Raw genomic sequence first — 15,243 nt, forward strand, 5'->3', positions numbered from 1 at the left:
GGTTATCTCGGTGTGAAAGCTGGTATTGGAGAATCAATTGTTGGGTCCTCGCTGGGCTGCTGTGCAGCTGGCCTTGCTGGGCTACCTGGTGTGGTGGGTCCTGCTGTGCTGCTGTGGATGATGGGTTCTGCTTCGTAGTCAACCATGGTGCCGATTGCCACTGGTGTGTATGTTGGGGGGTCAAAGAAGGTAGGGTCCAAAGTGGGTTGCTCAGGATAGTCTGTGAATCTGAGTTTGATTTGCTCCAAGTGTTTCCGGTGAATGAGTCCATTTTGACCCGAAACACCCTGCTCCCCTCTTTGGCCACGACAGTGCCGGGAAGCCACTTGGGACCTTGTCCATAATTCAATACAAATACAGGATCATTGATTTCAATCTCTCGTGACACATTTGCACTATCATGGTATGCACTTTGTTGAAGCTGCCTGCTCTCTACTTGTTCATGTAGATCAGAGTGAACTAACGAGTGCCTTGTCTTAAGTGCTCTTTTCATGAGCAGTTCAGCAGGTGGGATCCCAGTCCGTGAGTGGGGTCTCGTGCGTAGTAGCTAAGTAGGACTCAGGATAGGCGAGTCTGCACTGAGCCTTCAGTTACCCTCTTGAAGTCTTGCTTGATAGTTTGCACTGCTCTCTCTGCCTGACCATTGGACGCCGGTTTAAACGGGGCAGATGTAACATGTTTGATCCCATTACGGGTCATGAATTCTTTGAACTCAGCACTGGTAAAACATGGCCCGTTGTCGCTCACCAGGACATCGGGTAAGCCGTGAGTGGCAAACATGGCCCGCAGGCTTTCAGCAGTGGCAGCGGACGTGCTAGTCGACATTATATCACATTCAATCATTTGGAGTACCCATCTACAATGACAAGGAACATTTTACCCAAGAACGGGCCTGCATAGTTGACATGTACCCTAGACCACAGTTTGGAGGGCCAAGACCATAAACTTAGCAGCGCCTCCCTGGGTGCATTGCTTAACTGCGAGCATGTATTACATCTGTGCACGCAGGACTCTAAATCCGCATCAATACCGGGCCACCACACGTGGGATCTGATTATCGCCTTCATCAGTAGGATGCCTGGGTAGGTACTGTGGAGGTCACTGATGAAGGTGTCTCTGCCCTTCTTGGAAACCACTACATGAGTTCTCCACAGAAGGTAGTCTGCCTGTATAGACATTTCATCTTTGCACTGCTGGAATGGCTTCATCTCTTCCTGCCTTTCTATAGGGACACTGGATCAGCTCCCGTGAAGCACACATTTTTTGACTAGAGATAATAAGGGGTCCTGGCTTGTCCAGGTTTTGATCTGCCAGGCAGTGAAGGGTGATTGCTCACTCTTAAATGCTTCCATAATCATGGCTAAATCTGCGGGCTGCACCATTTCCACCCCCATGGTGGGCAATAGCAGTCTACTGAGAGCATCGGTGCAGTTTTCTGTGCCTGGCCTGTGGCGGATGGCGTAGTTGTATGTGGAGGACAACGTGAGCATCCATCTCTGGATACGGGCCGATGCATTGGTATTTATCCCTTTACTCTCAGAAAACAGGGATATAAGTGGCTTATGGTCATTTTCCAATTCGAATTTTAGCCCAAACAGATAGTGATGCATTTTCTTTACCCCATAGACACACGCTAACGCTCCTTTTTCAATCATACTGTACGCTCTCTCAGCCTTAGACAGACTCCTGGATGCGTAAGCAACTGGTTGCAGTTTCCCGAAATCATTAGCTTGTTGCAATACACACCCGACGCCATATGACGACGCATCACATGCTAGTACCAAACGCTTACATGGATCAAACAACACAAGCAATTTGTTTGAGCATAACAATTTTCTCGCTTTTACAAAGGCATTTTCTTGGCTTTTACCCCATGCCCATTTATCCCCTTTTTGCAGTAAGACATGCAGTGGTTCTAACAGTGTGCTGAGACCCGGTAAGAAGTTACCAAAGTAGTTCAGGAGTCCTAGAAATGACCGCAGCTCCGTCACGTTCTGTGGCCTCGGTGCTTTCTCGATTGCCTCCGTCTTCGAGTTGGTGGGCCTGATGCTGTCCGCCGCAATCTTCCTTCCCAAGAACTCCACTTCAGGCGCCAGGAAAATGCACTTTGAGCATTTTAACCTGAGCCCGACGTGGTTGAGTTGACTAAGAACCTCCTCCAGGTTCTGCAGATGGTCGAATGTGTCCCGACCTGTGACCAAGATGTTGTGCTGGAAGACCACGGTGTGCGGAACTGACTTCAGTAAGCGTTCCATGTTTCTCTGGAATATCGCCGCAACTGATCGAATTCCAAACGAGCATCTGTTAAAAATAAAAATACCTTTTTGCGTGTTGATGCAGGTGAGGCCCTTCGATGATTCCTCCAGTTCCTGCGTCATGTAGGCTGAAGTCAGATCCAGCTTCGTGAACGTCTTTCCTCCCGCCAGCATTGCAAAGAGGTCGTCGGCCTTTGGTCGTGGGTATTGGTCCTGCAGGGAGAAACAATTGATAGTTACTTTGTAATTGCTGCAGATTCTGACGGTGCCGTCTCCCTTGAGGACTGGCCCACTCGTTGAACTCGATCGGTGAAATGATGCCCTCTCTTTGCAGCCGGTCTAGCTTGATCTCTACCCTTTCTCTCATCATGTACGGTAATGCTGTCGCCTTGTGATGGATGGGTCGCGCCCCCGAAATTAGGTGGATCTGCAATTTTGCTTCTTGGAATTTCCCGATGCCTTATTTAAGGAGGAATATATTTGCATTGGAGGCAGTTCAGAGAAGGTTCACTTGGTTGATTCCTGAGATGAAGGGATTGTCTTATGAAGAAAGGTTGAGCAGGTTGGGTCTATAGTCATTGGAGTTTAGAAGAATGAGAGGTGATCTTATTGAAATGTATAAGATTCCAAGAGTGCTTGATAGGTTAGAAGCAGAGAGGATGTTTCCTCTTGTGGAGGAATCTAGAACTAGGGAGCATAGATTCAGAATAAGTTGTCACCCATTTAAAGCTGAAAGGAGAAGGAATTTCTTCTCTCAAATAGTTGTGAATCTTTGGAATTATCTGCCCCAGAGAGCTGTGGAGGCTGAGTCACTGAATATATTTAAGGTGGAAATAGGCATATTTTTGAATGATAAGGGAGTCAAAGGTTATAGGGAGTGGACAGGGAAGTGGAGTTGAGGGCAAGATCAGATCAGCCATGACCTTATTGAATGGCAGAGCAGGCTCGAGGGCCAAATGGCCTACACCTGCTCATATTTCTTTTTTCTTATGTTCTTAAGTAAAGTTCAGTGAAATGTATGCAAAGACTGTTTGGGATTGACCTTTTTTATTTTTCTGGTTTTTGGAAAGTCAGTTGGCAGTGAACGAGTTTATTCATTTGGTTTTGAGAGAGTGACCTCCATGCACCACTCTCCTCTGCCACTACCTGTAGCTGTGGAAGTACTGAGAACCAAGCCTGCCTTAGCACACTTGCACATCATAACGTTCACAGCCACGTGTGCTTTGACAGCTCTTTTAAAATAGGCAGCCGAACATTTTACACAATATTCCAGCTGCAGCCAATATTACTTTACCCGGGGAGCCACTCTTCACGTGCAAGGCAGAGAGCCAAGCAAGATATTTGAACATCACTGCCGAGCCTGGCTCTGTCCTCAACCAAGGTGGCGCAGACTTTCCAGCAGAAGTCGCTATGATCAGGAGAAGCAAGCTTGGCTGATTTTTCCCCTCCCTAGCCCACAGGCACTGAGGCCAAGTGCAGAGCTTCTGCTGGCTCATCACAGACTCTGGATTGAATCTGGCATCACCGAGAGGCTAGATAAGCATATGGGGGAGAAGGGAATAGAGGGTTATGCTGATAAGAGTAAGATGAGGAAAGATAGGAGAAGGCGCGAGTGGAGCATAAACCAGATGAATACTAAGTTGCCTTATGTAAAGTACTTGCTCCCTGCACTGATAATTATCTTGAAATTAATGAAAATTGCCACACTCACAAGATGAGTTTCAAAAAGAACAAATTTGCTTCTGTTGTTGCTTTTTACATAGTTCCACTGGTGAAGCATTTTCCAGTATATTTTAATGCATTTGTTTGAGAAGATTAAAGCTACAGGCTGCGCAGTCACTGCAACATTACTGTTCCTTGGCCCCTGCACTGCGATCTATGGATAGTAGGAGCATGTGTGCGCACTAGGTCCGTGCAGCGGAGCTTGGTCTCCAGTCGTCTTGGTTAATCTTGCCACTGGACCAAGACCTAGCTTTGTCAAGCCTGTGTGGTGGCTGGTATGCAACGACCACCCCACATTAAAAGAATCGATGCACAGGCATCTTCCACCTTTCAGTATGTAGTTCGGGACCGAGATTGTCAGGTCCCTCATTGAAACACCTGTCAACTCATCCCTTTTTGGTGTGGAAGCAAGTCATCCTCGATATGAGGGATTGCCTAATACTATACGAATGAGTCTATTCACTGCCCTCTAGCTTGCAGAGTTGGAAAGTAGCTCAGGGAGTATCCTAGATATGAAGTTTGGCGATTGCTCCAAGTTAACCTTTTGTTGTGTATAGAAAAATGTTCATATTAAAACAGACCAGAAACACGAGAGCTGCACTGAATTAAATTTTTATATTCTCCTTGGAGCAGAGAAAGCTAAGAGGAGATTTGATAGAGGCGTTTAAAATTATGAAGTGTTTTGATAGAGTAAATAAAGAGAAACTGATTCCAATTGCTGAAGGGTCGATAACGAGAGGGCACATATTTAAGGTGATTGGCAAAAGAACCAGAGGTGACATGAGGAAAAACTTTTTTATGGATTGAGTGATTAGGATTTGGAATGCAGTGCCTGATAGGGTGGTGGATACAGATTCATTGGTAGCATTCAAAAGGGAATTGGATAAATATTTGAAGAAGAAAAAAGTTGCAGGGATATAGGGAAAGAGCGGGGGCAGAGGGTCTAACTGGATTGCTTTTCGAAAGAGCCGGTGCAGACTCGATGGGCTGAATGGCCTCCTACTGTGCTTCATTATTCTATTCTATGATTCTATCCAACATTATCACTTTCCCATTTCACTAGCCACCCCTCACATTCACCCTCATCCTCATCCAATCATACCAACAAACAACACACTTAGGTAGGTACTTGGATGTTATCACCAATGTTCATGTAAAGTTTCTGTTAATGTGTTGTCAAACATTGAAATCTTTATTTTGAACACTTTGCGTTCTTGGGCAGAATTGTGTGCACCTTTCAAAGTGGCGTTGTGAGTTGCAGTGAATGGTGGGACATAACGGTACCCTAGCAAAGGTGATGAGTGTGAAAGGAATGGCTTGAGCATTGCAGGGATGCTTTATGGTGCTTGTGTGGGCTAGTGCCAACCTGGCGCATCATGTGGCAGCCAGGGTGTACAGCGTTAACTGAAGTAAATTTGGCCATGGTGAGGTCATCCCTGGCCTCCTGGGCAACAATGTGGTCAGGTGCTGATGCCCTGTGTCCTGTGCAGCATCAGGTAATTGCGGAGAAGGTTGGTGTTGTTGTTGGTACTGCTGGTGTGCCTGGTGATGCTGGTGTTTGGGCTGATCATGGTGGGATTCTGAGGACCAAGGAGAGATTTTTTCAAGGGCACCAATGCTGATGGAATAGGTGGCAGGTGAGGTTGAGATGATAGAAATGATCTGTCAATGGTGAGAGAGGTTGTTCCAAGGAGGTGACAGTGGATAGGGAGTTTACTCCAAACACTGTCAACCTGCATAAGCTCAAATGTGTCTTCCAAATCTTGAAGGCTCCAGCTTCTGAGATTGGAAAGTGAACAGCTGTGAAATGGTAGCTTCGATACCACATTTGCAGCTATCATTCATAAGAATGGATACTGATGGAACACCTGACCTACCTATTTGATGTGATCCCCGAGCACAGTTAACCTCATGAAAAAGCTGGAAAAATAGTAAGTACAGGGCAAAATGGTGTTTAATTGGCATTTAACAACCTCTTAATGATCTAAATTGTCTACCGCGCCGCTTGGTGTCGGGTCTATTCAGCGCTGACAGACCTGACACACGGGAGACTATCATGGAGGCAGGTTGACAGCAGGCTTCCAACCTGCTGTCAATGATTTCTATTTTGACAGCTGACCCGCCTCCGATCCCACCCTCTCAGCACTGGTAAAATTCAGGCCTTGGAGAGGGAAAGTAAAATTTAGACCTGCAAGGAGTGGAAAACTCTTGCATACAAAAGATGTTGGATTCAAATGTACATTAGAACATTGAAATCAAAGGAAAGAAAAATTTGGTGGTTTCTAGAATGGTCACCCAATTCATAACACTGGTTTTACACTCCAGCGATAAGTTTGAGATTATCCATTCAATCTCTGAAAAAATTGGTTAGAATTTACCTTAGCCTGATGTTTGAGACAAATTCAGAGGGATATGAAAAAACAGCCAGCAGAAACTCTATTCCAAATCTCATTCTGTCAAAGCTGCTCCCACACTTGGCTCTCTCACCCACACAGTAAGTGTCCCCCACCCACCGTTAACCATTTGATCATTTGTGTGGATACCAAAGGTTCACATTTCAAGAAAAAATATAGGTTTTAAAAGTGTTTTAAAATGCTCTGCATAATTAGAATTCTTCTTTTTCATCTCTTTAATTTGTTTGGATTTTTGCAATTCGGTAACAAGTGAGTAAGAAGAAAACTACTGTAATGTAGAGTTAGATGGGTCATATAAGCAGCATCCATTTTTTCTCAACCTGCTGGCTCATAAAACTGTCTGAATCTAAATGTTGTGGTTTCATAAGCTGCAAAATTGATGTTCTATTATCTCAGTGACTCCATACAAAGTATGACACACAAGGGAACTAAAATGAGGAGAGGTAATCATAACCCGAGAGACGCAGAAGCCAGGAAAGTGATGCAAACTAAGGGAGATGTGTGAAGTGCAGCATTAACATTGTTTAAATATTACTGTTAGTACTGTACAACACCATCAGTGGCCTATGAGGTCAGAATCACAAGCGACTTAGTAATTTCACATAATAATATTTAGCCATACTTCATCTGCTACCTCTGGTCCTTCCTCATCTCTGATCACTGACTTGCCCTACATTCTGTCCTCAAACTCTCTGATACTCATAAAACTATGTGGTCCTGAAAATCCCTGGGGCCATCTATGCCAGTGTTCCACCCAAGTGGTGGGACTTCTCCCTGCCAATAGCCTGCAGTGCTGAGCCTATCTGGGAACGCACGGCCAGCTAATTTCAATAGCGACTAGCATTTCGATATTGCAAATCCCATGTAACACAGGAGCACCACACTGAGGGAGATGGAACGGGAGTGGGTGTGAATTTATATAGCAGACTTTTAAAAAGGCTGGAAAGAATGAAGATTGCAGCAGTAAGCTGGGGTAACAGCTGGTATATAGTGAAAATATTATATGACTGAGCTAATTGTCAGGTATATATGATGGGGGTTCATAAGAGATTTGTGGCACTTTTAAAGCATGCCTTCAAGTGGAGGTCCTGACAGAGTGCAGCCCCTCCCCTCCCCACCTAAGACCCCAAACCCAGCACTGGAAGGAGACCAAGAAAGAAGAATACACAATTTTATTGATACTGAGCTACATGCACTCTGGCAGCAAAATAGAGTCTGTTGTGTGCCCATGGCAGGGAGTCTCAGAAAAGTATCTCACATACCATATGGAGGAAGGTCACAGAGGCACGGATTACCACCTTTTTCACCCCAGACCAGAGCTGGAAAAAATGACTTGATCAGGGAAGACAAGGTAACAGACTAACCCCTGTCCTTCCTTGAGCACCATGGGCATCAGCACACTGTTCATGCTCTAAAATGAATAGTTACACAAGTAACCCTTCACACTGGACTCTGGTTAATGGGTTCGCTAACTTTGTATCTTACAATATGTGTTGTCATCCCTATTGCCAGCAATTACTTGCATGCAAAACCTTAATACCTCTTCCTCTACTTTAGCAGTATGATGCCACATCTATAACTTCAGCTGTTAGATGGTATGTTTTCAGATAGCATTCATATTTAAGCAACAGGTATTTTAATAAATATGTTTACAAGAAAACAATATTATTGCAAATCAGTAAGCAACTGGATTCTTAGCAGAAGTACCACACATGTAGCATGGCTGTAGGATGGGAGATAAGCTTTAAGTGAAAGCAAATACCTTATACACGCAATCTTTTTATAGAATAAATTTGTGAAAAGGGTAAGAGGGGCATTGCAGGCATTAGAAAGTTCACCTCCTACGAGGAGCAGGCTATATAAATGCTGGGAAGGCACTCTTTTAGCAGTGGGAGATAGTGAGATTGGTAAGACAGTGCAGGCCTCAGGTTAGCAGGAGAATGCTTGGAGGGTCACCATGGCTTTCCCATGACATGGCGGACAGCCAAAAGCTTCAACACCCTTCTCTGTCTCATAAATCTCAATGGGGTAATGCTCACCGATTCTTAGCATAAGCCCTCCTTTACGAAAAAGCCTCACAGCAGTGGGTGGCAAATGATAATGATGAGGAGGAAGAGGAGTAGGTTATGCAGGAGCTGCTGGAGAAAGATTCTGCCTTATGTTCCTCTACCCCAACCCCTCGATGTTAACACTTGCATCATTATGTTCTTACTTTCAAACACCAAGATACTGTGACCTGAGGAGAGTTAGATAATGTATGTGAGGATGTGGCACCAGGGACCCAGAGGAGTAGGACGAGAATGTGCAACCTTTCCAGCGGAGGTTAAGGTGAGAATTCCCATGGATTCAGAGTTTGTGGGACCTAGATAGATATTTGCATGAAAAGAAGGAATTGCACCTACATGCAGGCTCTGAGGTCGCCAAGGAAATGCAGCAACTGATAAGTGTGACTCTGGAGTTAACTCATTCATGATAACATCATGGAAGATTTTTTTGATACAGATAGAAATGGACTGTCTGGAGGCTTCATTGGAAACTGCAATGGCACCTAACTGCAGAAGCAGCCAGGGACCAGAAACACAGATTATAATTCTATTGGCAGTAGGGGACAGATTGTATAGCACCTTTCATGTTGGCTTTCAGATTCTGGGGGCTGACATGCAGGTGGTTGTCTCTTGGGTCTTTCAGGAGCCATTATACCAGCCAACCCACTGGTCAGTGGACACACAGAATGAGGTCCCAGTAGAATATGCCATTTCTGAAGACAGTAGCACATGCCAGACATCCAGCCTTCCCCTTCAGAGCACAATGCAAGTGGCATGTAGACGGTGATACCAGGCTGACAAAGCAGAGGCCAGCTGACCAGGACCAAGATGCAATGAGAAGAGGGCTACCTCAGGGCCATAAGTTTTTTGTAAAACAGTAACAGCCGACAACCTTTCAGAATATTGGCCCTCAAGTTGCGCCTACAAGAAGCACTAGAATTAGAGAAAGAAAGTCATATTTAGACACACAGGGCAAGTATGGTGAGGAAAGATTAGGGAGGCTTATGTTTACTTTTAAGTTCCTTGTAATAATGTGCATTTATTTCTGCTCTGCTATTCATGGAGATTACAGTGATACTGAAAAGGGAGCATTTACTTCACACTCACTTATTCAATTAGATGATTTAGACTTGCACGGTCTGATGTGATATGATGTTCTAAGATGGGTACTGGGCTGAAGAAGTTGTAATTTATTTGTGGGTGGGACTCGGGAGAGGGCAGTGATTGCAAAGATAGACTGTTGAATAGATGAGAACCCTTCATTGACAAATTGTGTACTGATGCTCCTTGTAGTTGCCATGGAGGACTCCTCTGAATGGTGGTACTCTTGATGCTTTACTTCATGTTGTTCTATCTTCAAAGCAGTTATACTCCTCTGTTCCAAAGAAAACAGACCCAGCATCACCAATCTTTCCTCATAGTCAAAATTCTCCAGTCCAGGCAACATTCTTGTAAATCTCCTCTGCATCCTTTCCAGCGTAATCACATCTTTCCTGTAATGTGGTGACCAGAACTGCACACAGTACTCCAGCTGCGGCATAACCAGTGTTTTATACAGCTCAAGCATAACCGCGTTGCTCTTGTATTCCATCCCTCGACTCATAAAGGCAAGTGTTCCATATGCCTTCTTAACTACCATATCTACCTGATCTGCTATCTTCAGGGATCTGTGGACCTGCACTCCAAGGTCCCTTTGTTCCTCTACACTTTTCAATGCAGTTCGGGAGAGTTTAAACTAATATGGCAGGGGGATGGAAACCTATGCAGCCAGACAGGGCGAGGTAATATGGAGTAAGAAACAGATGGTAGAAAGGTAAAAAGCAATAGTGGAAGCCCGAGTAAACAAAGGCAAGAAACAAAAAGGGCCACACTACATCATAATTCTAAAAGGACAAAGGGTGTTCAAAAAACAAGCCTGAAGGCTTTGTGTCTTAATGCAAGGAGTATCCGTAATAAGGTGGATGGATTAACTGTGCAAACAGATGTGATGTGATTGGGATTACAGAGATGTGGCTCCAGGATGATAAAGGCTGGAAACTCAACATCCAACGGTATTCAACATTCAGGAAGGATAAAATAAAAGGAAAAGGAGGTGGGGTAGCATTGCTGGTTAAAGAGGAGATTAATGCAATAGTTAGGAAGGACATTAGCTTGGATGATGTGGAATTTATATGGGTAGAGCTGCAGAACACCAAAGGGCAAAAAACGTTAGTGGGAGTTGTGTACAGACCTCTAAACAGTAGTAGTGATGTTGGGGAGGACATCAAACAGGAAATTAGGGGTGCATGCAATAAAGGTGCAGCAGTTATCATGGGTGACTTTAATATGCATATAGATTGGGCTAACCAAACTGGAAGCAATACGGTGGAGGAGGATTTCTTGGAGTGCATAAGGGATGGTTTTCCAGACCAATATGTTGAGGAACCAACTAGGGGAAGGCCATCTTAGACTGGGTGTTGTGTAATGACAGAGGATTAATTAGCAATCTCATTGTGCGAGGCCCCTTGGGGAAGAGTGACCATAATATGGTGGAATTCTACATTAGGATGGAGAATGAAACAGTTAATTCAGAGACCATGGTCCAGAACTTAAAGAAGGATAACTTTGAAGGTATGAGGTGGGTATTGGCTTGGATAGATTGGCGAATGATACTGAAGGGGTTGACTGTGGATGGGCAATGGCAGACATTTAGAGACTGCATGGATGAACTACAACAATTGTACATCACTGTCTGGCGTAAAAATAAAAAAGGGAAGGTGGCTCAACCGTGACTATCAAGGGAAATCAGGGATAGTATTAAAGCCAAGGAAGTGGCATACAAATTGGCCAGAAATAGCAGCAAACCCGGAGACTGGGAGAAATTTAGAACTCAGCAGAGGACAAAGGATTTGATTAGGGCAGGGAAAATAGAGTATGAGAGGAAGCTTGCAGGGAACATTAAGACGGATTGCAAAAGTTTCAATAGATATGTAAAGAGAAAAAGGTTAGTAAAGACAAATATAGCCCCCTGCAGTCAGAATCAGGGGAAGTCATAATGGGGAACAAAGAAATGGCAGACCAATTGAACAAGTACTTTGGTTCGGTATTCACTAAGGAGGACACAAACAACCTTCTGGATATAAAATGGGTCAGAGGGTCTAGTAAGGAGGAGGAACGAAGAGAAATCCTTATTAGTCGGGAAATTTTGTTGGGGAAATTGATGGGATTGAAGGCCGATAAATCCCCAGGGCCTGATGGTCTGCATCCCAGAGTACTTAAGGAGGTGGCCTTGGAAATAGCGGATGCATTGACAATCATTTGCCAACATTCCATAGACTCTGGATCAGTTCCTATGGATTGGAAGGTAGCCAATGTAACCCCACTATTTAAAAAAGGAGGGAGAGAGCAAACAGGGAATTATAGACCGGTCAGCCTGACATCGGTAGTGGGTAAAATGATGGAATCGATTATAAAGGATGTCATAGCAGCGCATTTGGAAAGAGGTGACATGATAGGTCCAAGTCAGCATGGATTTGTGAAAGGGAAATCATGCTTTACAAATCTTCTGGAACTTTTTGAGGATGTTTCCAGTCGAGTGGACAAGGGAGAACCAGTTGATGTGGTGTATTTGGACTTTCAGAAGGCTTTCGACAAGGTCCCACACAAGAGATTAATGTGCAAAGTTAAAGCACGTTGGATTTGGGGTAGTGTGCTGACATGGATTGAGAACTGGTTGGCAGACAGGAAGCAAAGAGTAGGAGTAAATGGGTACTTTTCAGAATGGCAGGCAGTGACTAGTGGGGTACCGCAAGGTTCTGTGCTGGGGCCTCAGCTGTTTACACTGTACATTAATGATTTAGACAAGGGGATTAAATGTAGTATCTCCACATTTGCAGATGACACTAAGTTGGGTGGCAGTGTGAGCTGCGAGGAGGATGCTATGAGGCTGCAGAATGACTTGGATAGGTTAGGTGAGTGGGCAAATGCATGGCAGATGAAGTATAATGTGGATAAATGTGAGGTTATCCACTTTGATGGTAAAAACAGAGAGACAGACTATTATCTGAATGGTGACAGATTAGGAAAAGGGGCGGTGCAGCGAGACCTGGCTGTCATGGTACAACAGTCATTGAAGGTTGGCATGCAGGTACAGCAGGCGGTTAAGAAAGCAAATGGCATGTTGGCGTTCATAGCGAGAGGATTTGAGTACAGAGGTGTGGAAGTGTTACTACAGTTGTACAGGGCCTTGGTGAGGCCACACCTGGAGTATTGTGTACAATTCTGGTCTCCGAACTTGAGGAAGGACATTCTTGCTATTGAGGGAGTGCAGCGAAGGTTCACCAGACTGATTCCCGGGATGGCGGGACTGACATATCAAGAAAGACTGGATTAACTGGGCTTGTATTCACTGGAGTTCAGAAGAATGAGAGGGGATCTCACAGAAACGTTTAAAATTCTGACGGATTTAGACAGGTTAGATGCAGGAAGAATGTTTCCAATGTTGGGGAAGTCCAGAACCAGGGGTCACAGTCTAAGGATAAGGGGTAAGCCATTTGTGACCGAGATGAGGAGAAACTTCTTCACCCAGAGAGTGGTGAACCTGTGGAATTCTCTACCACAGAAAGTTGTTGAGGCCAATTCACTAAATATATTCAAAAAGGAGTTAGATGTAGTCCTTGCTACTAGGGGGATCAAGGTGTATGGCAAGAAAGCAGGAATGGGGTGCTGAAGTTGCATGTTCAGCCATGAACTTATTGAATGGCGGTGCAGGCTCGAAGGGCCGAATGGCCTACTCCTGCACCTATTTTCTATGTTTCAATGAATGGCGGTGCAGGCTCGAAGGGCCGAATGGCCTACTCCTGCATCAATTTTCTATGTTTCTATTAATGTGTATTCCCTTGCCTTGCTGGACCTCCCCAAATGCATTACCTCACACTTATCTGGATTGAATTCCATTTGCCACTGTTCTGCCCACCTAACCAGTACATTGATATCTTCCTGCAGTCCACAGCTTTCTTCTTCATTATCAACCACACAGCCTATTTTAGTATCATTTTCAAACTTCTTTATCATATCCCCAACATTCAAGTCCAAGTCATTGATATATACCACAAAAAGCAAGGGACCCAGCACTGAGCCCTGTGGAACCCACACTGGATACAGCCTTCTATTCAAAAAAACACCCATAACAGTTATATATGTAAACTTGTATTTACTCTGTACAGCCACTAGAGGGCTCATTCGCTGGAGTTCCAAGGGATCCCATAATCCCTTGGGAGCACAGGTATTTAAGGAGGCTTCACAGGTTGGAGAGGCACTCTGGAGATCTGCAATAAAAGACTAAGGTCACACTTTACTTTGAGCTCACAGTGTTCAGTCTGACTCTTTCTCCATACACAACAACTGGCGATGAGATAGAGATAGCGAATCCAAAGACGCAGAGAACAGTGGGCATCCTGGAGAAATTCTCAGAGGGAGATGATTGGGAAACTTGTGAAGCAGCTCAACGAATACTTCATGGCCAACGATCTAGATGGGGAAGAGAGCGAGGCAAACGAAGGGCGATCCTCCTCACTGTCCGTGGGGCACCAACGTATGGCCTCATGAAGAATCTGCTTACTCCAGCGAAACCCACGGAGAAATCGTACGACAATTTGTGCACACTGGTCCGAGAGCATTTGAACCCGAAGGAAAGCCTGATGGCGAGGTATCGGTTCTACACCTACAAAAAGTCTGAAGGCCAGGAAGTGGCGAGTTATGTCGCCGAGCTAAGACGCCTTGCAGGACATTGCGAATTTGAAGGACATTTGGAGCACATGCTCAGAGACTTTTTCATACTTGGCATTGGCCACGAAACCATACTTCACAAAATTTTGACTGTAGAGACGCCAACCTTGAGCAAGGCCATAGCGATAGCCCAGGCGTTTATTGCCACCAGTGACAATACGAAGCAAATCTCTCAGCACACAAGTGCTGCGACAAGTACTGTGAACAAAGTGATGTTGTTTTCAAATCGTTATTTACAGGGCAGGTCACACAATCCTGCAGCTACAAGTCCGCAGATGTCTCAGAGTCCACTATCAAGGGTGATGAGTGCAAGGCCATTAACATCTTTTGGCGCTGCAGGGGTGATCATCGGTTCCATTCATGCCAATTCAAAGAGTACGCTTGCAAGGGCTGTGGAACAATGGGACACCTCCAAAGAGTGGGCAGGCAAGCTGCAAAACCTGATAAAGCTGCAAACCACCATGTTGTAGAGGAGGACAGATCCATGGAGGAACACGATGAACCAGAGCCTCAGATCGAGGAGGCAGAGGCACATGGGGCGCACACGAATTGTCCCCCGATAATGCTGAATGTTGAACTAAATGGACTCCTGGTGTCAATGGAGCTGGTCACCGGCACACGAGCCAGTCCATCATGGGCAAAAAGACTTTCGAAAGGTTATGGTGCAACAAGGCCTCAAGGCAAGTCTTAACTCCAGTTCGCACGAAACTAAGAACTTACATGAAAGAACTGATTCCTGTAATCGGCCGTGCTACCGTAAAGGTCTCCTGTGATGGAGCGGTGCACAAGCTACCACTCTGGGTGGTACCGGGCGATGGTCCCACGCTGCTCGGCAGGAGCTGGCTGGGAAAGATACGCTGGAACTGGGACAATGTCCGCGGGCTATCGCCTGCTGACGACACCTCATGTGCCTAGGTCTTAAACAAATTTCCTTCACTGTTCGAACCAGGCATCGGGAAATTCAAAGGGGCAAAAGTGCAGATCCACCTAATTCCAGGGGCGCGATCCATCCATCACAAGGCGAGAGCAGTACCGTACATG

The sequence above is a fragment of the Pristiophorus japonicus genome, chromosome 3, assembly GCF_044704955.1.
Source record: "Pristiophorus japonicus isolate sPriJap1 chromosome 3, sPriJap1.hap1, whole genome shotgun sequence".
Classification (NCBI taxonomy): domain Eukaryota; kingdom Metazoa; phylum Chordata; class Chondrichthyes; family Pristiophoridae; genus Pristiophorus; species Pristiophorus japonicus.